Consider the following 22,543-nt stretch of genomic DNA (forward strand, 5'->3'; position numbering starts at 1 on the left):
CAGCACAGGGCAGGATGCACAGTTGCACCATCAAATGCACACAAGGCATACAACCTTTGCACAAGTGACTATGAGGCTTACATCAATGGGTGTAAGGAATGGGTTGCCCTCTTGTATTCTCAAATAGAGTGTGCGATAGAGGGGGGGCAGAGTGTGACTGATGTATCCTCAAAACAATCATTGAGAGGTGCAGATTGAGGGACGTTACGACATTGGAGTCAGGTACGTTCTTATTTCCCTATGCACCCATGGGATGGGTCTCTGCAACCATCACAAGCCACATCACCTTGTTATGTACACTACATGATAAGGCTCCTTGGCCTTCTTGCTTGCACCTATGCCAAATAGGTGGAATGCATGAATGCACCATCAATTGTGCACACTGGCATACTCCCTCCAAATCATTTTCCTCTTGTTCAATTCTAAACTGAGCGTGAGTTGTGGGATTTCACGCTTATTCATTGAGCGATGTACGTCATGGGGCGAGCGATTGTTCTATCATCCTCCTGAGTGCCCATGCGTTGAGAATTCTATTCTTCGTCATCGACACTTAAACCAATGGACTCTACCAACACAGCTATCTCCCTGGGTGCTATTGCATGGTCCCTGCCATGCTAGATGTCGTCTCGACGATGGCTCTGATCTTCCTACATCAACAACAATGGTTCCCTTCAACCATCTACGAAATGGGCCAAGTGTTCCTAGCCCTACCTTTCTATTTGTAAGTGCATGTTATGTCTTAAGTGTGGGGACGTCAACATCCAGTCAGTTGACAAGTCCTAGGTCATGTATCTCAATCTACTCTAACCGGTAAGGTCTTCAGTGTGTGGGGACGTGTCCTTGTACATCATCTAATGTGCATACCCCGTGCATATGTCATTAACCAATCATCCATGTCTACCACATACTAGTTCTACCCTGACAGGGTCCCTTCCCCACCCAGCCACCCTCGTACCCTCTGTTGTCGAGGCTATTTCCCTTACAGTTGCTTTTATCGTGCCATTTTTTTCCTTTTCTATGTGAACACACCCTATGTTCACCACACTCCTGATCCAACCTCATAGCCCTATTTGTCCCTTCCCATGACAAGTTTTCCCTTTTACATCCCCCTGTTCTGACTTCCTATTTTTGTATTACTACTTTTTGAAGCAATTCCCGCCAATTGGATATTTTTCCACATGAACGCTCCTTTTCGTTCTGGAATGCTGATTTGCTATGCCAGTCCTGTCCTAGAATTTCAGTTGACTACTAAGAGGACTCCTCTGGATTTGTTGGAGAAGGCACCTCACACTCTTAGGGTGCACCTTCAAGTACTTTGCCTTCCCCTGGAAATTTTTTCTTTTACTCACCTGTCATTCCCATGTCATTTAGATCTACAATTTGTTTGTTATTCATTTTTGTGTGGTTTTGTGTCTTTTTTGCATTCATTTTTTTACTTTTTTCATGTGAACCTGCCCTCCTCTCCTCGAAATTTGCTTCTGATTGGATAACCTTGCTCAGCCACCCTTCTTGCACAATTATCCTTTTTCTTCCACCTTGTTTTGACCTTTGGATTTTTTGTTCTTAATTTTTATTGGAGATTTGAAACTCCATTTTCTTGTTTTTTCCATGTGAACGGGCCTAAACCCCTTAAAAATGCATTCCAACATGCTAGTCTTGTGAAACACTGTTGTCTAGACATTTTTCCTTTTTACTGCCCTTCATTCCGGTGCCCAGATCATTTTATATTAATGTTTGTATCCCGTTTCGGTGTTGATTTTTTGGGCTTTTCCATGTGAACAGGTTTTATCTTCGTCGGAACTGTGTTCTGATATGATAGGCCTATTCAGCATACATTTTCTCACATTTTTTCCTTTTTTTTTGCACTTCATTTTGACGAACGAATTTTCCACTATTAATTTTCGTATGCATTTTTGGGCCTGATTTTTGCGTTTTTTCCATGAGAATGCCCGAAATTGTTCTCGAACACCCCGTTGCACTTTTTCGCTATCTTCCCCTCAACTTCTGGCATAGTTTTCCTTTTTACAACATTTCGTTCCGATGCACGGTTTGGATTTTATGAAATTTTCCGTCTAGCAGCGCCTGTCGTGCTTCTCGTGTCGTGCGTGATCATCCGTTTTTTTCGATTTTTAATCATGACATCACGTCTATCACGTGATCCCACACTCGTGCCATTGTCCCGGCCCCCGTTGCTTCCTGTCACTGTAAATTTTTTTACCCCCACCCCACGCACACACATGGGACAGGGGGCAACCCCCCCTTTTTTTTTCTTTCTTTCTTTTCATTTATTTATTTAAAACCAAAAAAAAGAAAACATTTTTTTAAATAAAACACAAACAATCCCCCCTCCCTCCCCGACGGTTTTCCCACTTCTCCCCTTCTCCCCTCTCTCTCTCTTTCTTTCTCTCTCTCTCTCTCTCTCCCTCTCTTTCTCTCTCCCTGACCCCTCCTCCTCCCCCCACTTCCTCCATCCCACCCTCCTACCTCCTCCATCTCCCTTCTTTCTCCTTCTCCCTCCCTACCATCCTCCTCCCCTTCGCCATTTCCCTTCCCCCCAACCCTTCCCACCTGATGTCCGCCTCCGCCTCTCCCACCCCTACCCTCTAGCCTCCCCCCGGCCCCTTGGCTACCGTCGTTGGCCTCTGCGATGTCGCCGCCATGGCCTTTGCCATCCCTGCCCACATTACAATGTCGCTGACGCCCCGTCACCACCCCCCAGCCTCCACACGCTAACGCCACCCCTGCCTCCTTGTCGTGGTTGCCGCTAGGGCCTTCACCGCTCCCGCCCGCGTTGCAGCGCCGCTGACGACCCCTCGTCACCCCCTGAGCTCCACACGATGAAGCCACCCCCGCCTCCTCATCGTGGTCGTCACCGCCTTGCCTTTGCCACCACCACTACAACCCCTACCCTCCCCCCTCCCTGCCCGCCCGCCCCCCATTCCCTTTTACCCCCCACCCTAACCTAATTACCCCTTTTTCCTAACCCCCTATTCCACTAGCCTAACCCCCCACCCTAACTTAACCCTCCCCCCCCCCCTATGGCAATAACTAGTCCTACCCCCAATTCCCCTAACCTAACCCCAATTAACTTACCCTAACCCCCCCCCACTAAACCCTAACCCTAACTACACCCCTTCAACTAACCTAACCCCCCTTTCACCCCATTAACTCAATTCCCCCATTGGCTTAAACCCACCCCCCCACTCCGTGTGTTCACGTATTAGCGTGTTCGTGTGTGCGTTGTCCGTGCGGGTGACTGTCTGGCATTCACGTGTGTGGTTTTGGTGTTCGCATCCATGCAGTTTTTCAAACGGGTGTTCCCGTGCGAGGAGGCGAGTCTGATTTGTTCGTGGGTATGCATAGCTACTGTTTCCACAGAGCCGCGGATACCCCATTTTTCATTAAAGAACTGTAAAAACCCTTTAAAAACACATAAAAATTGGAAAAAAATCATAATAATTATTAAAAGGTCATAAACATTTCTCAAAAAATAGTTGAAAATTCATTTGACCAAATAGACACTTTTTGAATTATTTTTCAAAGCTAAAATTCCATAAATAAATTGCAAAAAATTCAAACACTTCCAAATTCATTTAAAATCCATTAAAAATTGGTCAAAATTGTTTTAAAATAAATAAAAATCACAAAAGTATTAAAAAATTCAAAAAATTTGATCCACCTTCTACTTTAATTCTAAAATTTTAAAAAATTGAACATGCTTTAGAACATGGTCAAATTTTTATTTTTTGGAAAATTCTTGAAAAAAAAAACGGTATGTTTATTGCTTTTTTTTTAAAAATGAGGTGTTGGTTTGGTTTTTTATGCACTTACCATGTTCAAATATTTTTCAGTTGTTGACTTTTCTCTTTTAAGATTCATTTGCATTGGGAGACTGATACGTGCGCATTGAGTATATCCTTGCGCACACACACTCTCTCATGTAATTCTTTTCCCTCTTCTCGTTTTTTTCCACTACCCCAAAATTTACATATTAATTCCTAAAATGAACCTTAATCACCACCATGGCACATGCATCCGTGCTAAACACACCTTTTTAATTAAATCAAAATCAACCAACCGTTCACTTTGCACGCACTACATGTGTTTCAAAGGCACCTTAATTTTCAATAAAAATGAACCAGTCATCACAAAAATGCACACACTGAAAAAGAAAAGTGCTTCAAATACATTAAATTCTTAATTAATGAATTTGCATTTAGAGATCCAGCCTAGGTATCAAAGTCCGGGATTCATTAAAAGCACCGCTTCACCTTAATAAATTGTAAATAACAATTTAAAAATGAATTGTCGTTTTCTTATTAAGGTTTACAACCTAATAAAATGTCACCCATTTTTAATAATTTATTAAAATAAACCCTTCACTAAAATCATTCCCCTCACTACACTTTATTATTCTCATTTTTCAATAAACATGCTTCGTGGGATGGGTATGTGTAGTCTTCAGAATGGTCTTTCTCGTCACTAATGGTCAATGGTGTTCTGGTTATGATGTGTGTGGTTCTTGATTTGGTTGATTTATATGGTGAAGGGTACAGTTTGAATTCATTTTATCTGCCTGATACGGGGTCTCGAGTGCATGTCGGTTGCATAACATGAAGCTTTCAGTCACATATGTCTAGAGGTCATGTCGAATTTTTTCTAGGATGTGCCTTGTTTGGGGATAGTTGGTTGAATCCCGTTCAAAACCTTGGTTGATATCTTATCTTTGATCTTCTTTGCTAGTTTTGCAGGCATCTCTTTTTTCTGTGAGTTGTGTTTTGTGTTTACTACCTGAATGGCACCTCATACGCCTCCTCCTGTTCAGCACATCCCATTGATCAGTAGGGATTATTCATCCCTATTGACTTTTGAGCCTATATGCAAAAGCTGGTCTTGCATCTTTTGTGACTGCTCCTCTCCCTCTAATTCTAGATGATCGAGCCCTTTGTGATGAGTTTCTTGTGTCATATAGTAAGAAATCGGGCTTGGTTCATGGTACTTCCATGGTCCTAACACCTAGAGGGTAAGGGAAGGCTTTGTCCCTTCCCTACAAAGGGGAACCCTTTGTCACAGCCAGACAATTATTCTAAAATGAAGACATCCTCAAGATGTTAAAACAGAAGCAGACTAAAGAGGTCCTCGATGTTAAGAAGGTGATTAACACTTTAGGAGTGTCTTTCTCGATGATCATTGATCCTCTCTGGAAGATAGTCTGCCAATTCCTTTAGGACAGGTTCATGCCAGCCAAGACACCATCTCACTACTTATCCAAGGAGCTCTTCATAGCTTCCAGGATGGTTTTAAGAGGGGTTTCCATTGATTGGAGCACTTACCTTCTCATGAAGATGGACCAACATTTTTTCAAGGTGACAAGAGGGAATGTTACCAATGTAACCTTTGGTTCATATTTATATGCTTTTCTGACATATTCAGGCCTTAAGAAGGGTGTTTTACCTCCTCCTCCATCTGATCCAGTCCCTCCCCCTCCACCTTCAGAAGATTCCAAACCCATTGACATAGAGGATATTGATTCCCCTCCTCCATTGGTCATTCAACGGAAGCGCTTGAAGTGTGTAGCAGAGACAATTCCACCAGTCATTCCTTCCGTGTCACTTCTTACTACCTCTAGAATTGAACTCCATGCCTACCTCACATGCAACAATTTATTCAAGGCACATCGAGAGGGTTCTTTGGATATATCAATTCCTTCGATGAACCGCTTAGTGACAGGGGATGCCATTCCTTTCCTTTGCAAAGACATCTAGAGTTCTATTGAACTCTCACTAGTAGCTTGTGCTCAACAATTATATTCTTCTTTTTATGAAGAATTGATGCAATCTAAAGACCAAATGAATAAGTCAACCACAAATCTAGCCTCTACTAATAAAGACACTCTTTTTTATTTTTTTAAGAAGATGGAGCAGCAAATCAAAATGATTGAGACCTAGAGAGAAAAAATATATTATTTGAAAAATCAATTAGCAGAAGCTTAGATAGAGGTTACTAGGGTTTCTGAAGAGATATAGAAAATGTCCAAAGAAGCTCAAGAGTTCAAGACTCTTCTGGATACAAAATTGTCAAACTTGCAGATTGCCCACAATATAGTGGAATCCCAAGCCTCCCAGATTAAACAATTGAAGGACCAACTGGTGCAATCATGATCCATTCCTCCAAGTCCCTCCCCATGATTTCTTTATGTCTGAGCAGGACTTGGCTATTCGTCAATGGAATGCCACTTTATGTCCTTTATTTTAGGCCAAGCTTGAGAGATTGCAGTCTAGAATTGATATCTTATGGACTACTTTTGAGCAGTTTATGGAGTTTGTTCCTCCCGCCCACTCTTTCTTTATTCATTATCAATAATAGAAGTTGGCCTTTTATGTTAAACTTTCAACCATGGATTTATCTCCTCTAGAGGATAGCTAGAGTGGAACCTGGTCTACGGATCTGTTGTGTAAAGTGGTTAGGATGGTGTTTGAGGATTCAGTAGTCCTAGATTCAATGTTGATGTCCTATATGTACCTCAAAGGTGACTTGTTAATTCCAAATGATGAAGGCCTCTCTTGGTATGTTGGAGATGTAGTTTTGCAAGTAGTACTCTATGTACATCAGTTGGAGCTTCAAATTGATGAAATGTTTCAAAAGTATTCTTCTAGAGTAGCTAATTGTCTAGAGGATTCTTGGCATCTTATGCTAGATTCTGTGATTTTAAATCAAATGCAATTAAAGGCTTTGTCTCATGTGCAAAATGTCAACCAACTAAGGGTGGATCTGTTATCCTATCTTTCCAAGCAACCTTCTTTTGATCCTTTATTTTTTGAAGCCTATGCTAGAGGTTATGCCTTAGGACCATCAGTTCCATCCTTGACCTACAATCAACAAATGGCTCATAGGTATGATGCTTATCTGTCTCTTTTCTAGAATATCCCACATGTCATTTTACCCCTTCTATTTCAACCTAAAGATGCATCCCATATTCCTATTTTTACGCAATGTCCTTTCATCATTGATCGGGTATTTTCTCCCCTTCTTCCTTGTCCTCACCCATCTTTTCATTTCCTGTCCCCGTTCCCACCACATTTCCTTATTCCCTTTCTTTCTAATGCTGCTAAATTGCCGAATTCTCCTACATTATCTTATTCTTCTTTTTATGATTTTTCTTATCCTTCTCTTCATCCTTTATCCCTTATTCCATTCTTGTCTCCTTCATCTTTTATTCAGACTCCCCCTCAGTTGGTTACAAACTATGAAGGTTTTAATCAGACAATCTTGAGAAGAAGAAGCTGGAATGCTAGAAATTCTTTGATAGGACCCCAAATTAACTGGCTGTTTATTCTAGGAGAATGGAAGACTGAAATCAATCCTTTCACAACTATTTACGTTTTGGTCAACTTCATTCTCAATCTTTGGATCCATCAGTGAGACTGACTTCTCATTTTTCATGGTATCTAGCCTTTATGCACTGTCACTCTCATGGTGATCAAAAGCAAGTGCCAAAGTTATGTTTGGATTATAATGTAGATGTGGATACCCATCTGTTGGATGTGCTTTATTTTTATGTTGTGTGCTTGCCAAGCAAATTTGTTATCCTACTAGAGAGAATGTGTTGTTTACAATTCTTGCAAAATCCTTCAAAAAACTTTGTGGATGAATCTTTATCCTTAGAAAGGTTTTAAAATCATTAATCCTTTAAAAGGGATTATCGTCATTGATCCATTATTCTTTGTAACTTTGATGCTTGATCAAAATACATCTATCTACCTTTTTCCTTCTAAAGAGGTGCCATTCAGATATTGTTTGTGTAAGTGGTGTGAGTTGTGGTATATGGATATTGTTTATCTTTGTTGAATGGAGCTAAAGTTGAAGCTAGAGTGATGACAACGATATTGGATTAAAAGCTAGTAGAAGATGATGCTGATTTAAAGAAAACTCTTATATCCTTTATGAGTTTGTGTTGCTATCAAATTTTTACAAAAATGGACATAATATCCAAAATGATATTTTCCTTTCATTATAGTATTATCACATATTAGGTTACTTGTTGGGGTCGTGGTTGGGTGATTATTGAATATACTAAAGAATATTGAATTGAACTCTTTATTGACCTTATATTTTTCTTTTCCTTAGGTTGGGAGGATGCTTCCTTTCTAAGTGTGGGGATATGTTGAATGTTAAAATGACTAGATTTTTTGGTTGATTTTTGTTGTGTTTGAGGCATGAATGGTTGACTTTTTATGGATTTTGAGTGATGTTTTGTTATTTTAGAAGTGTTTGAAAATGTTCTGGATGATATTGATTATTTTTTGGAAGCTCATGATGATTCTCAATAGAAATATGAGGCTTTGTGATGTTTTGATAGGTTCTATTGAGGTTCTGATTGGTTTTAATATCATCTATTTAGCTTCTATTTTGTTCTGATTTTCTTTTGTATGAAGCATGGATTGATGATTGTTGAAGGTTTAGGTCTTTTGAAATCTTATTGAATAGTTTTTGATAGTTTTGAATGGTTTTAGTATGAGTTATGAGGTTCTAATGTTCTCTGTTGACCTTCTGTAACCCTCTATAGACCTTCTGTAGAGCCTCTATTCCTGCTCTATTTCTGTTCTGTAAATCCTCTGTAGATCTTCTGTAAGTGTTCTGTGGAATGTATGTGTGACTTTGGAAAAGTTTTCTAACTTCTGGAAAGGGTGAATCTAAGTTTAAAAGAGCTAAAACAAATGGAAGAAGTAGCTGATGAAGACTGAAGTGAAGACTGAAGTAAAGTGACAATAGTGAGCTATGAAGAGACACTGTAGTGGCTCTGGTGCCCTTTCATACCTCCCATGCCTCTTGGGAGGTGCACCCAAAACCTAAGAAGGATTATTGAGAGTGATTATTGATTATTATAGTGAGCAGATGATGTACTATTGATTGAGAGAGAAAGAGAGAGTCAGATATATCCAATTCTGTTAAAATAGTGTATTCTTCTATGAGAGATTGAGAGAGAGAACTATGAAGACAATGAAGATGAATACTATGTGATTATTTCCATTCAAAAGTGGTTTTTTTTTTCTTATTCTATTGATGTATTCTATGAAGATGTTGAAGATTATGATTGATTCTATCAAATCCGTGGGAGATATATACTATGATGCTACGTGAAGATTTGTTCTTTTCCTTGTTGTGGTTCTCTAAAGAATGAAACAAAAGCTTGTGGATGTTACAAGATAGATTTTCTTGTAGTAGAAACCCCTTTTCCTTGGTTTATTTCTTGGGGCTCCAATTCCAAGGTGTATATTCACACCCCTATTGGAAGGTTAGGAATTGAGAAGTCCTTGTTTACCAAGAAATGTGGTTATCATTCTCTTGATAGATTTTATGCAGCTGAGTTATGCTCTTTACATCCAAAAAAAGCAGGCTTATGCTTAAGTCTACTACATTCATTTATTTGCCCTTGTGAAATACCCTCTAAAATCTGATGGAAAGCATAAAGAAACCTCAAAATTATCTAGCTATTGCCTTCTTAAAGAGATAGTAGAAGAAGTTGATGTTGAGGAGCAACTAGACACCCAAATGGAAGTATTAGTTGCAAAGGACTTGGATGTTGCTTGATTCAAAGGAGAGATAGTAATTGAAGAAACCACTATAGAGGTTGATGAGCCATCTAACAATCCTTCAAGCCTTATCGTTCCATCTTTGCCTACTTTCCCAATTAAAGACAAGGAATACATATTATTGTCTGATCTCCAAATTCTTTTCAATTTGAGAGAAGATTATTGCTTTTGGCAATTATTGTAGAGGCATCTGTAGATGCAAAAGGCATAGTGGATGTTGAAAATGAGTCCAATGAGGCCTTACTTAAATTAGATACTGAAATGTCCGATGATATGTTTATAGATGCATCAAATGCTTTTTCCCTATGTTTAAGCAAGGTTAAAGATGCTGAGAGAGAGTTATAGGCTATTGACAAAGAGTTTGACCCATTTCATGAGAAGCTTGGAATCTCTAATTTTGGACGGGAGGAGTTAGAATATGTAAAGGAGCTCAAGGATATCAAAAAGACATCAATTAGCTTATGGAATCCAAGAAAACTTGAGAGTGATGAAAATCAAATGGTAATGCATTCTTTTGTTTTTGTGGAATCACATATGTTTTTTCATTTTTTTTCATTTTGAGTGTTTCTTTTATAGTTGGAGATTGCATATGAGGATAATTTCTTAGGAAGAGTCAAAGGATCGAGAGTTGGTGGTAGTTTCCTAAAGGATGTTGCACTTGGGTATTACATTTCGAGGATTGATCCCAATATTCTGATGGTTTTGCATAGCACTTTCTTAGAGGAGGCCTCATGGCCAATCATCTATGTTAAAGAACTTATAAGGCTTCTTGGATACTCATGTTTACAATACAATGCACACAAAGTTATGTTTTTGGAAAAGATAGCAGCCATCCAAATATTTGGTTATAGTCCCGGCTTCTTTGCCTTCAGGGTTGGATACTTCCTTGCATACCCATCTTATGTTTTAGTAGCGAACAAAACATATATCAAATCCATAGCTAGATACAAGAGAAGAAAGTTTTTACATTATAGAGGAAAAATGCATATAACATTTTTGAAATTGTATCAGTATATAACATTTTGAAAATAGTATCAGTATTTTAGATTCCATCGCATTTATTGTGTTCTTTGAAGTTGTGTTTGAAAAACCAATTGAATAACTCCTAAAGGGCATTGGTTTTTGTTGCTCCTCCTCCATGTCTAGTGCTCTGAAAGAAACACATACATGCTTGGTAGTGAGATTTCTCCATACCTTGGCTACTGTAAGTTGCTAGGGGCCCTTTCTCTTCCACAAAATAAGGCCCATGAATAAGAAGAATATGTTGTGACAACCCAATAAGCAATAATTAGTTTAAATCATTAAACCTTGTTTTCAAAGTAGAAAGGTTCAAATTTATGTCCATCTTACCAAGTAGAAAGTAATATCCTTTTCTCCCCAAGCTTCCTTGATTGCTTGAACAAGATTCACAATTGAACGTTTGTACTCTTCTGAATAGTTAGATGTTATCTTTTGTTCCCTGAGCATTTTTAAAAATATGTAAAGGTGCCTCCAAACCTCCACTCATAGGAATGCAATTCATGGTGTGCTAGCCACATTTGTTGTGATTGCATACAACTCTCTCCTCTACACTCCCACAGTGCGTTCATTTGTTTACCAATATGATTTCTTAAAAATCATCTAGCTTTTGCACCCCCCATAGAGATATCTGCTAAGACCTCTCTTGTTTTCCCAAATGCTTTTGGATCCTTTCTCAGGTAAACTTGACCTCCATGAAACCCCATTTTTGACAGTAAAGCCTCACATTTATCAATGCGGTCATCTAACAAAGATACTAGTTTTATTGAATGCATAGTCAAGATGCAATCTAAGCAACTTATCAATTATTGTAATCTCTACATGTAATGCAAAAATATGAATGCTCCTTAGAGACATTGAGAGAATAGAATCCCATAAGCCATCCACGTTTTTGAACTTACTCAAATCTATAGAGTTTCAAGTTGGGGCTCTTCTTGCTGGCCGCAAAGTACTCCATTCTTTGGATCCCAAACTCCCCATGCAATAAATACAAGTATATTTTGCATTGGCCCCATTACTTACTCCAAGTATACATTTGATAGTTTTTTAGTCAACACTCATATGCCATTCAACATTAAAACTACGAACACCATCGGCTATCAACATTTCACCTTCACTTTGAGACTTTATAATATCAGGAATACCTATATGAGAGAATAAACATTTCAAGATTTCATGACTTTCAATTGGTACTTGGGCTGCACCAATCCACCAAAGCTCCATCTCATATTGTATCTTAAATTGTTGTTTTTGCCCCCTGCCGGTACTATAATCCAATGCCATGTTCATGATACAAATGTTGACTCTTTCTACCTTTTGTCCTTTTTGAATCTGTGCTTCATCCAATTTTAGTGCAAACTTCAAAATACCACCACAGTCTTGGATAGTAAATTTATACATATGGACCATTGCAATCTGGACTCTTTTAAGATCAATCCAAATATTATTAAATGTGTTTTATTCAAAAAATGCCTTTGCTTTATGTTTTTCATAGGGCATGGATCCTTCTATATGAATATGCTCCCCAAAAACATCTGGAATCCTACTATTCATAGATGTCCTAGCAATTGAAACTGCAAGAGGCCAAGGCAAAACAAATGTGATTATTCTATGATATTTAAGATTTGTAAACCACAATTTAGAGAGAGCACGATAACCTCTACGACTGATACTGTCACATGTCTCCACTATTTCATTTGGTTTCGCTATTCCTTTTAAATATTTCACTAACTCTTTCAAAGTTTGGCTTCTCAAGTCTACATTTTCAGGTGATTTAAGAATCCTTATAATGTCCTTCTTTGTCATGGTTTCTTTAATAAGCTTAATTCTCTCATGGTTCTCTCGAATACCTCAAATATTAGAGACACATCTCTTTACAAGATTTAGTCTCCTTTTCTTTACTCGACTACACAAGTCCATTATATTTTTAAGTGGTACTTTTCTCTATCTAAATCCTATTGGAGTTTCTTTCAAGTGCAATAATTTTTCTTGCAATGACTGATTAGAGTTTTCTAGATTATCAACCTTTTTCGTTAGCTCAAAAATAGTTTTTTGTGCCAATGTTAATGCTTCCTTCATTTCATGCATTTGTTCTGTAAATGTAAAAGATGCAAAATATAACCTCATGCAATAGCCAAGCATCCCATCACAACCATATCCAACATACCTTATGAAGTTGTGAATATTGTAAAAAGGAGGATGCTTACCTATAGAAGGGTCCGGAGGATAAATATTTTCATCCATCCATAAGTCTACATGCTTCTTTCCTTGTAATCGCAACTTGTTAGCTTCATCCTCATCCAACAATGCTCGATGGTGTATACTCCTCCAAGATGAATAGATAGAATCTAATTGAATAGTAAGTTTATACTTGTGTGGTGGGGCTGCGCTTGTATTGCTAGAAGAGGTATTGGTAAACATTTTGGTAGGGAACCCTAAATGGGGCAACAATATCACAGAGAAGGAAATAAAAACCATAGGAAAGAGAGGTGCAGAAAATGAACGTCGAGGAACACAAATGAGTGGCGTCTTTTGGTGTGAAAATTAAAAAATACAAGATTTTGAAATTTCCAAGAGAATAAGACTGAAAAGGTGACACTTAACATCCATTAAAGATTGAAGATATTTAATGCCCGACCTCTTAAATGAATCATATATTCTGTCATTAATCACGTCCAGGCAGCCAAATTTGGAGGGTTTTTTTCTTCTAAACCTCCTCTAATTAGCAACTTAATCATTTTCTTACAAGTGCCATTTTAAAACGTTTTTTGTCGTAATGACATGGTATCAGAGCCCAAGGATCTTTGAGGAGTGAAGAGTACATGAGAGATAAGGGATTTAATAATAAAGAGAAAAAATATCGTCTACTACATCAAGTAGCGGTATTGGCACATTAAGCGGTGTTGTTGTTGTACTAGCAATTTAAACATGGAGGATTAAATCTCTCAAAGAGGTGGCCCCAAGGAGAGGGCGCATCTGACCAATCAACCTAGCAAGGCTATTCAACAGGCCGCAGCCACGCCCAATGAGGACACACTAGAGAAAGAGAATGCTGAGGCCCAACCAAACACATCAACGATTGGCCTAGTTTAGGGTCCTCAATCCTTAAAGGAGACACCGCAACTACCCAAGAAAAAAAGGACAAAACAACAGAAACAATGGCAGTTGCAAGTGGTGGTAGACACCAATAACATCGATACCAAGAGCACTGAAGAACTGAGGAATAAAACATCAAGCCCATCCACTGAACCCATTTTCATCTCTCCTAACAGTGGTGAAACCTCAAACGCATCCATGTGTTCTGATAAGCTAGAGCAACCATTACCATCAACGGTTTCTTGCAACACTCAATCCACCGACAACAGAACTCGCATTAACCAATTAAGAGTGGATACAATACTTTCACAACAGGGTGACAAGAATATACCGGTCACATCCAACAAGAACCATGGCACAATAGCACCAAGGCCTCAGGAGAAACATGGAAACCCCGAGAGCATAAGCAATCATGGCGTTGACTAATCTTGCTCATCTAGGCCTGAGCCCCTAGCTATGCTAAAGCCTAGGGAAACTCTTAGAACCTTGCATGAGATAGCAACCAAGCAAGCCCTCATTGAACATAGAAGTGTTGCAGAATGCTTAACTAAGTTGGATGCTAAACTCAAAGTACTTGCGCGTGTCTACATCCTTGCGAACATGGATGCATTCCCCAAGAAGCAGCTTGGGGAATACTTGCCATTTTCCCTATCCTAGGAAGAGCAAGAACATCTTAATGAGCACTATGACAAGCTCTTGCATGAACACATGTGACTCATCTCTAACAAGGAAGCCGACGAACTACGCTTAACCATGACATTCAATGATGTGCTCTACCAACCAAATCTCTTAACTATGACATTCAATGATGTGCTATGCTAACCAAATCTCTTAGAGATAGATCAACTAAAGTGACAATCAGAGGGTTGAAATCAATTTGAAAAATACCGGTTTGAAAACCGCGCTACAATGGCCAAACTAGGAGCCTAAATTATGACAGTCTGAGAGGAGCGATTGGCCAAATGGCGGACTCAAAGAGACCCAACCTATGTGGCGCCGACTTCCTTTTGAGTACTGACTACCATTCGGGGTATGGACTTAGCCAGAATTAGCCATGAGAACTCTCTAGCTAATAAGGTTCTCGCTGAGGAGTTACATGTTGCCAGTAGACTTGGACAAGGTACCATGCTACTCGATGTTGCAAAATATCTATTGTTATTGAGTAAGCTGCCATGAGTACTGGATGCATGTGTCACACTCCAATACAATGATGAGTTCTACAATTGGTTTTTATCCTCATGAAGTGACATGGATTCGTAAATATGTACATAAATAAACAATGAGTTTTGTGACCCTATATAGATAATATCAACACACACAAGCAATGATAGTCAAGCGCATGGAAAAGAGTTGGGTTTGACAGGCTAAGCTCTTCACGTCCTCCTCTTGCCACATGTCTAGAAGTCATGTGATCGTTCCCACCTCTAGGTGGAGGGCATGCAACCCTTACTACTGCCATAGGAAGCCCTGACCAACACCCATGAGGGCATAGATAGGGTGTCATCCCCTTCTGTATGCATTTTCCCTTTTCGGTCTATCCTTCTGGGGACAAGCCCTACTCCACTCCATCACAACCAATCCGCGCAACTTAACAAAGCCAAGATCTGCTAATGGCTAGAATATGCCCCACAGTCCAGGCAGGACGAACATCATCACAGGGGCCATCCCTCTACAACAAACATTGCATGCCTCACCTCACCCCTCCTCCTCATATGCGCTTGATAATCCACTGTTTAATCCCTTTCGTGCAAATAATTCTATCCTACCTCAAAGACTAACTTTGGTTCACATTTTGCAGATTTTTACATAGTAGCCGTAGCCATCATGGAGCACATAATGCAGCTGGTATGCAAGGAAGCTCTCCTTCGTAGAAGGAAGCATAAGGTACTAGTGCCCCCACCAGAACACTAAGTGCCTACTCTAAAGAGGTACGCACCCCAAGAGACACTGTCCAGGACGCAGGCCAAAAACTCCCCCAGCCAAGAGGACAAAGGCTCAAGGGAGCACCCAGGGTGTGGCAACACCGACTATCCAAGCCCCCACCAAACGCTCGGGCGCCAGGTACTCTAAAGAGGAGAAGGCAACTAGAGACAAGCGGGAATTTGATGAGTTTTTAAAAAGCATTCTCGAAACATTTGCGGTTAGGGACTACACCATTCGGGTCCTGGCTGATATCTTTCCCGCCCAGCCTAACAAGTGCCCACCATCGGCACAACCCCAGTCATCTAATCGCCCAAATTCACCACGCCTCATACAAGTAGAATAGGCCCTATGTGTATAAGCTACTTGCCAAATGCCATTTTTTCATGACCTTTTGTCCTTAAGTGGTTAAAGGGGCAGGCTCCCCAACTTTATAAACCTCCCTTATCTACTACTAATGTATGTCACGTCTTTAACAAGCGCCGAGGATATGCATTGCAGTTAGCACCATAGGATTTTGATAAAGTAATATCTTTTTGTGCTGCATCTGTTCGTTATAATTGATGCATGTGACTTGCATATACTCTTCATGAAGTGTCAAGTGGATATAGGATGACACAGGTCTTTGTACCAAAGTGTTCAATGCCCAAGTCACCGCAAGACCACCAACCTCACAAAGAGCCATGACGAAGCCACACTGTGAAAAGAAAAAATCATGCTTCCCGATCGCCCACATCTCATGGCCCAAAGCATGATCAGTGGTCACTTTCTCTTTCTGGGTCAAACTCTACACCTGGCACTTTTTGCAAATCTCTAGTGTATCTCCCCATCTCAACAACTGTTCCTCTCGCAACGAGATTGGGACACAATCATCACTGTAATATCCAATTTCACAGCCTTTGAATCTCGACATTTGCTGATCCGATCCAATTGAAAGTTTGTGACCTCAACGTATTGCAATGGTTGTACTCATGTTATTATTTATATTTTTTAATTAAAAAAGGAAAGTGTGGGAAAGAAAAGAAAAGAAGAAAAATAAAAAAGAATAGAATAGAATTAAAAAAGCACTCACAATCACAGCACGACACCTAGGGGTCCTCAAATTAGGTATGCCCAGTGACCTTGGTCGGCTGGCTCCATCCCTAGTCCCCTAACCCTCTACACATCCCCCACAATTTTTCAGGGCACATCAAGGGTAGGACATACCTAGGGAGCTTGTCTCGCCTATGGTTAGACCTGTCACCCTGACCCATTTGCACGATTCCTTTTTGCACTCCGCCTTAGTATCATTGCAATCGATCGTGGTAACCACCACACAAATGGCCATGAAAAGTACACCGTACTTATCAAGCAAGCCCAATAGCTACCAGCTACCAAAAGTTTGGTGTCAATGTGTTCGATTATGCTGCATCCTACTCTCACAACGTAAAGGATGTCTCATACACCTTCACATGTACTTCTTCTCAACATGGACAACTTTGCTTCATCCACATGTTGTTACAAGGAACCAATCTGCGGTCTTCTAACTGCATAATATCTAAGAATGCACGAGCACTCACATAATATCCGCACTAAAACATATACACCGTTTGGGTCCTCAAGTGCACGACAATACTCTCAGCTTGCTTAGAGTTTGACCTGTCTCCCAAACTAATTGAACTACGTCTTGTGCGCGATAAAGAAGACTAGTACTACCCCGAGGGAGAGACCGCATATGAGAGGTTTTCAAGCGTAGGTACCAAAGACTCCATCAAATGCATCATCAACTCTTCATCATCACTCAATTCTGACCTCTTGACCATTCCTATCATGCAAGCCCACGAAACAATCGGCTTTTGCAGAATCCCCACAAACCACCACTTGTACTAGTTCCCAACGTAATTCCCAGCAATGAATAGATCAACCCCCAACTCCAACCACCCTACCACCAACCACCCACACCAACAACGTGGCCCCAATGACCTTCATCTGCCCACCACCAGAACTCCTCCAAGGCAACCATAGACGTCCTTGCCACCCACGTCTTCGGTGCATGCTAAAGCCTGCTACCTATGATGGTGAGTGCCATGGGACTGGTACTCGTCTAGGAGGGGGGTAATGTTAACCCTCAAACGAACAAGGTGGAAAATCTAGAAAATCTAAAGTAGAAGACAAAGACCAAGGCAAAAGTGAAATGGAAGACGAAGGCACACAACAAAAAGTGCAAGTCAATACTTTTGTAAAAGAGTGCAAGTGCATCATGATTTAATTTAAAGAGTGCCAGGCTCTCACCCGTGCAATTTGTAAAGGTAGATGGGTAGTAGGAATGAAGCTAAGAAGAGAGGAGGACAATGGGAAAAATGACCTAGGCCACGATTGGCCATGTAAAAAAGGAGATAAGGGAATGACCACCCAAAAGGGATTTAGGGTTTTGTATATAAGGTTGAAAAGTGAATGAGAAGCTCATTCTTGTGTGTGGCCAAAAGTGTCTCTCCTCTTCTTCTTGCTTGCTTGCTTGAGCTTGTGCTTGAGAGAGGGAGTGTGAGAGTGTGAGGGAGTGAGTGTGTGAGGGTGAGGGACCAGGGAGGAGAAGCTCTCCAGCTTCTCCTCTCTTCTTCTCTTCTCTTCTCTTCTCTTCATTTCTCTTGCTCATAGCAATGGAGATTGGAGTGGGGAGCTTGAGGATGGAGCTCCCTTGAAGCTTGCCATTAGGGGAGTTTTGAGGTCTCAAAAATGCCCTGTAAGAGATCCTAGAGAGAGAAAACAATTTAAGAAATAAAATCATTTTATAGAATTTTTAAAAGGTTTATATTTTGGTAAGTTAAAATATCAAAATTCGTTAATAAGTCATTGTCGTGATATTCTCGTGGTCACATCAAACCTAGAAATCTAGGTCGCCATAAAGTTGGCAAGGTTGTCATAATGAAGATCTTACCTCTCCTCATTAAAGTGAAAAGTAATATTCAATTTGAATTTTGGTGGATACTCAATTGCCTCCCTCCATCGTTTCTCTCTTCTTTTTTTCTCCTCCTTAGTAGTCTCTTCTTTGTTTTCGTTCTTGCTTCTAATCATATCCTTAGCTATGGATCAATCACCCAATGATCTCTGTAACTTAGCTATGGATCAATCATCTAATGATCTCTGTAGCTCTCATAAAAGACCTCTCTATCATCTTCATATTGAGTTGGACAGTGAGTATGAACCAATAAGAAAGAGAACAAAATCTATCACGGTTACAAAGTCTATGAAACATATACAGAGGTTTAAAGGAAAGAAGAATATTGATCTTTGGTTAGATGGAAAGCTATCCCAAAGATCCTAGCAGAAATAGCACTCCTCCTTTCTATAATAGCTCATCATTAATGAGGTTTATTGGTGATGGCTACAATGGATTTTTAGGTTATACACTTAATCTTGTTGCAGAAAAGGATATCCTTGGACTAGAGAATCATCTTTTGATGAAACACAATATAGAGTTGTTGCAGAAGCTAGAGGATTGTCAACAAAAAATTCATTCATTTGAAAAGCGTATCAAAGCTTATCAATGAAAGCAAACTTTATTAGGCCTTCGAAATCGACAAAGAGCTCTTAAAAATATTGAGAATCTCAAACGAGGAGGAGGAGGCTGTGGTAAAAGAATCCAAGTAGCAAGGTATATTTTTTTTCACTTGAAAAATCTTAAATATGGCTTTATTTAAACTACTTGTATTGATTTGTGATGTTAATTTTGCTTAGATCTCTTCTACAACCAAATGCAAGTGAAAGAGATTCTTTAAAAGCAGCTTAGTTTTATTATCATCTTCTTCCTTCAGTAGTTTCAAAGGATATTTTGGAGAAGAAGAAATTTAAAAAGGCAAAGAAACAATGCTTGGAGTCATTTGTAAAGGATCATTCTTTGGATTCTGAGTTACTACAAAAGACACTGGATAGTATTGGTATCAATCGAGATGCTTATATGCAACTTTTCTAGCTTTTACAATCAAATATGAAGCAAGGACAGGTACGCAATTTCATACTTCCAAAGCCATTTGTAGTTAGGACTATCAAACAGAGAGTTAATAACAAAGTGATGGAGATTCTAGGTGAGCCTTTTCATATCAAGGCTAGATTCAAGGGCAAGAAAAAGGAGGTTACATTTAATGAATTTAACAATATTTTCCTTGACTTGCCCAATGCTTAATGATCAAATTTTATGACTTGTCAGTAGCAAAGGCACAAGGAGTGGCTAGATTTGTGATTAAACTTGATGAAAGTGAGATTTTGAAATGTAAAAAATTGGAGAGAATCTCTATCACCTTGATGAATAGAGCACTTTCTTCAGGTCATTGCAATCACTCAACATCATTTAGTGTTCAATCTGAATATAACATCTGGTGGCTAGGAGCATTTGAGGTAGATACTGAGAATTTTGATATACTATATTGGGTTTTTCATCAAACATCAATACCTAATGTTATTCAAAGGCAACAAGTAGGAGAATAGCTATTTGTTGAAGGATTTGGGAACTACAAGATTGAGTGGCACATAGCTGGTGACCTAAAGACACTCAAATGTATGTATAATGTATCAAAGGGAGCTAACTCGAGATCTCCTTGCTTATACTGCATGTCACCAGCAATTGCAGAGTTAAACTCAAGCAATTGGAATAGAGCTCCCTCTAGGCACAATAAGGATTCACAGTTTAAACCAGTCTTAGACATTCCTTTAGCGAATGCCCATATTTGTGCACTTCATGCACTTTGCAGGATAATTGAAAAGCTTGTTCATCTCTATATAGGATTTTCATGGAAGCTGAAGCCATTATCAACTAGAACAGATGCTAAAACAAAGGTTGAAAAAGTTCTCTCTACAATTGGTTTGCATGGTGGCAATGTTGTTATTGAACTAGATCTTCAAAAGTCTAAGGTTGGTAATTGTGTCCCAAAAAAACCATCTATTGGTGGAGTGAAGGCTAGAAGGTTTCTAGGCTTTCATGGGAGACTTGGCAAGATAAACTTGAGAAATGGTGGCTCAACTATTAAATTTAATCAGTGAAAATCCCTACATAATGCAGTTAAGGATCACACTGATAATGGACAAGCTCGAAATAGAAAAGCTAAAGTTTGGGAAACACTAGACAAAGTGTTTTTTAATTGTGATAAGACTGAATGGAATGATGATGATCTCAAAGACTTTAAAAACCAATTGAACCTTTTCAAAAAGGCCATGACAGAAGCTTGGGGTGATCAACACTTTACTCACTATATGGTAAGAAGTTTGTATATGTTTGTTTCTTCATTGTCGAACTCATATAATGTTTTTTAATAACTTTCTTTATTTGTTGACTATGCAACATATTCTATACAACCATGCTCCATACTTTATTAAACAATATGGATCTCTATCTATCTAGTCAACCCAAGGTATGGAAAAATCACATTATCAAGCAAGAACAAAATATTTCAGACACACAAGACATGGAGATGGAAGACACAAAGCCAACAGTTTATTAGAGGTCTTTCAATGGTTCTATCGACAAATTTGGCATAAATTCAAGCTTAAAGATACAACCACATCAAGCAATACATCATCTTTAGCAAGGACTATACAAATTGTCACCCAAAGAAGAAAAGATAGATATTTAAATTCTTGCGCAAAGCAAAGATTTACAGAATGATTACAAACCAAACAAAGAGTTGGGAAAAGATGGGTTTCAAGAAACCTTTAATCTTTGGCATCTTCTAGTCTGATTGTGTTACAGAAGAGTCCTTAGTTTCAGGCACCTCAACAGGGCCTTCAGAGAAGTCCTTGGTTTCAGGTAGCTCGACAGGGCCTCTAGAGGAATCTTTTGTTTTATCCCACTCAATAAGACCTCTATATTTCAAAAACTCTTGTTTCCGATAGCCTGGAAGAAGCTTCAAATTTTTACTATCTCCTACATAAGAGAGCAAATAGGAGCCAAGAACTCCAAAATATCCAGCTCTAGATCCACTGTATCTAGGCATGAAGCCCAAAACTCTTATGGCTTCTTCCTTCTCCACTAAAATGATATTGTCCAAACCTCTACTGAAAACTTGAGATCCAATTACCTTTGAGATAGCTCTCAAAGCCATCATTGGTAGACTTGGAGAGCTTGACAATCTACTATGATATATTACAATTATTTGATTGTTTAAGTTTCCAATATAATGGCCAAGGCTTTGATTTTTTTCAAGCTTCATTGGCCTAGAGCCCTTGGCCCTTCCAAGAAAGTTGTCCAGATCTTCAATCTCAATCTACAGAACAAACCACAACAGTACAAGATATAAGATATTTATCTATAATGCATAATAAAGTCTAACATAAACTCAATGGGTAACTTCGAATTATATTTTATACCTTAGGGTGTTCGTCTTCTTCAAGAAGACTATCATCATAAAGATTTATTGAACTCTTGGGCTTCTCATCTGATGGAGACTTCAATCTCTCTTCATACCCTACATCATCAATATGAAGTTTCTTCTGGACCTGCAATAACTCTTCTTCTATAGGTAGCCCCCCCTTTTCGTATTCTATGATCTGATTAATACATGTATGTAAGGCTATAGAGCTATCTTGGAAATTCTCTCCCTCAACATCAAGACTTGCTAGTGGTTCTTGTTCATAACCTATAAAATTCATGTCATTTTTTCCCCAACCTGCAAGGATTGTTAAGCAATAATCTTCTCTAAGATCAAAAAGATATTGAATATCATTTAGCAACACATATCTCTTCTTGTTGATAAGATAAGTGGAAAATGTTAGAACACATGCAAGAGGACCTTCTTCATCAACTTGTGCACTTGGCTTGATCTCCTTTTCTTCCACCATTGTGATATTGCCACTCTTGAACAAACCTACATCAAAACCTTGGACAAGTTGATTCTCAACATCTTCTTGGAACATCTCCTCCTTCTCTTCGACCTCCTTATCCATACTTG

This window comes from Lygodium microphyllum, chromosome 6 (genome assembly GCF_053477565.2).
Source record: "Lygodium microphyllum isolate KBCC chromosome 6, Lygodium_microphyllum_v1.1.10, whole genome shotgun sequence".
NCBI lineage: Eukaryota > Viridiplantae > Streptophyta > Polypodiopsida > Schizaeales > Lygodiaceae > Lygodium > Lygodium microphyllum.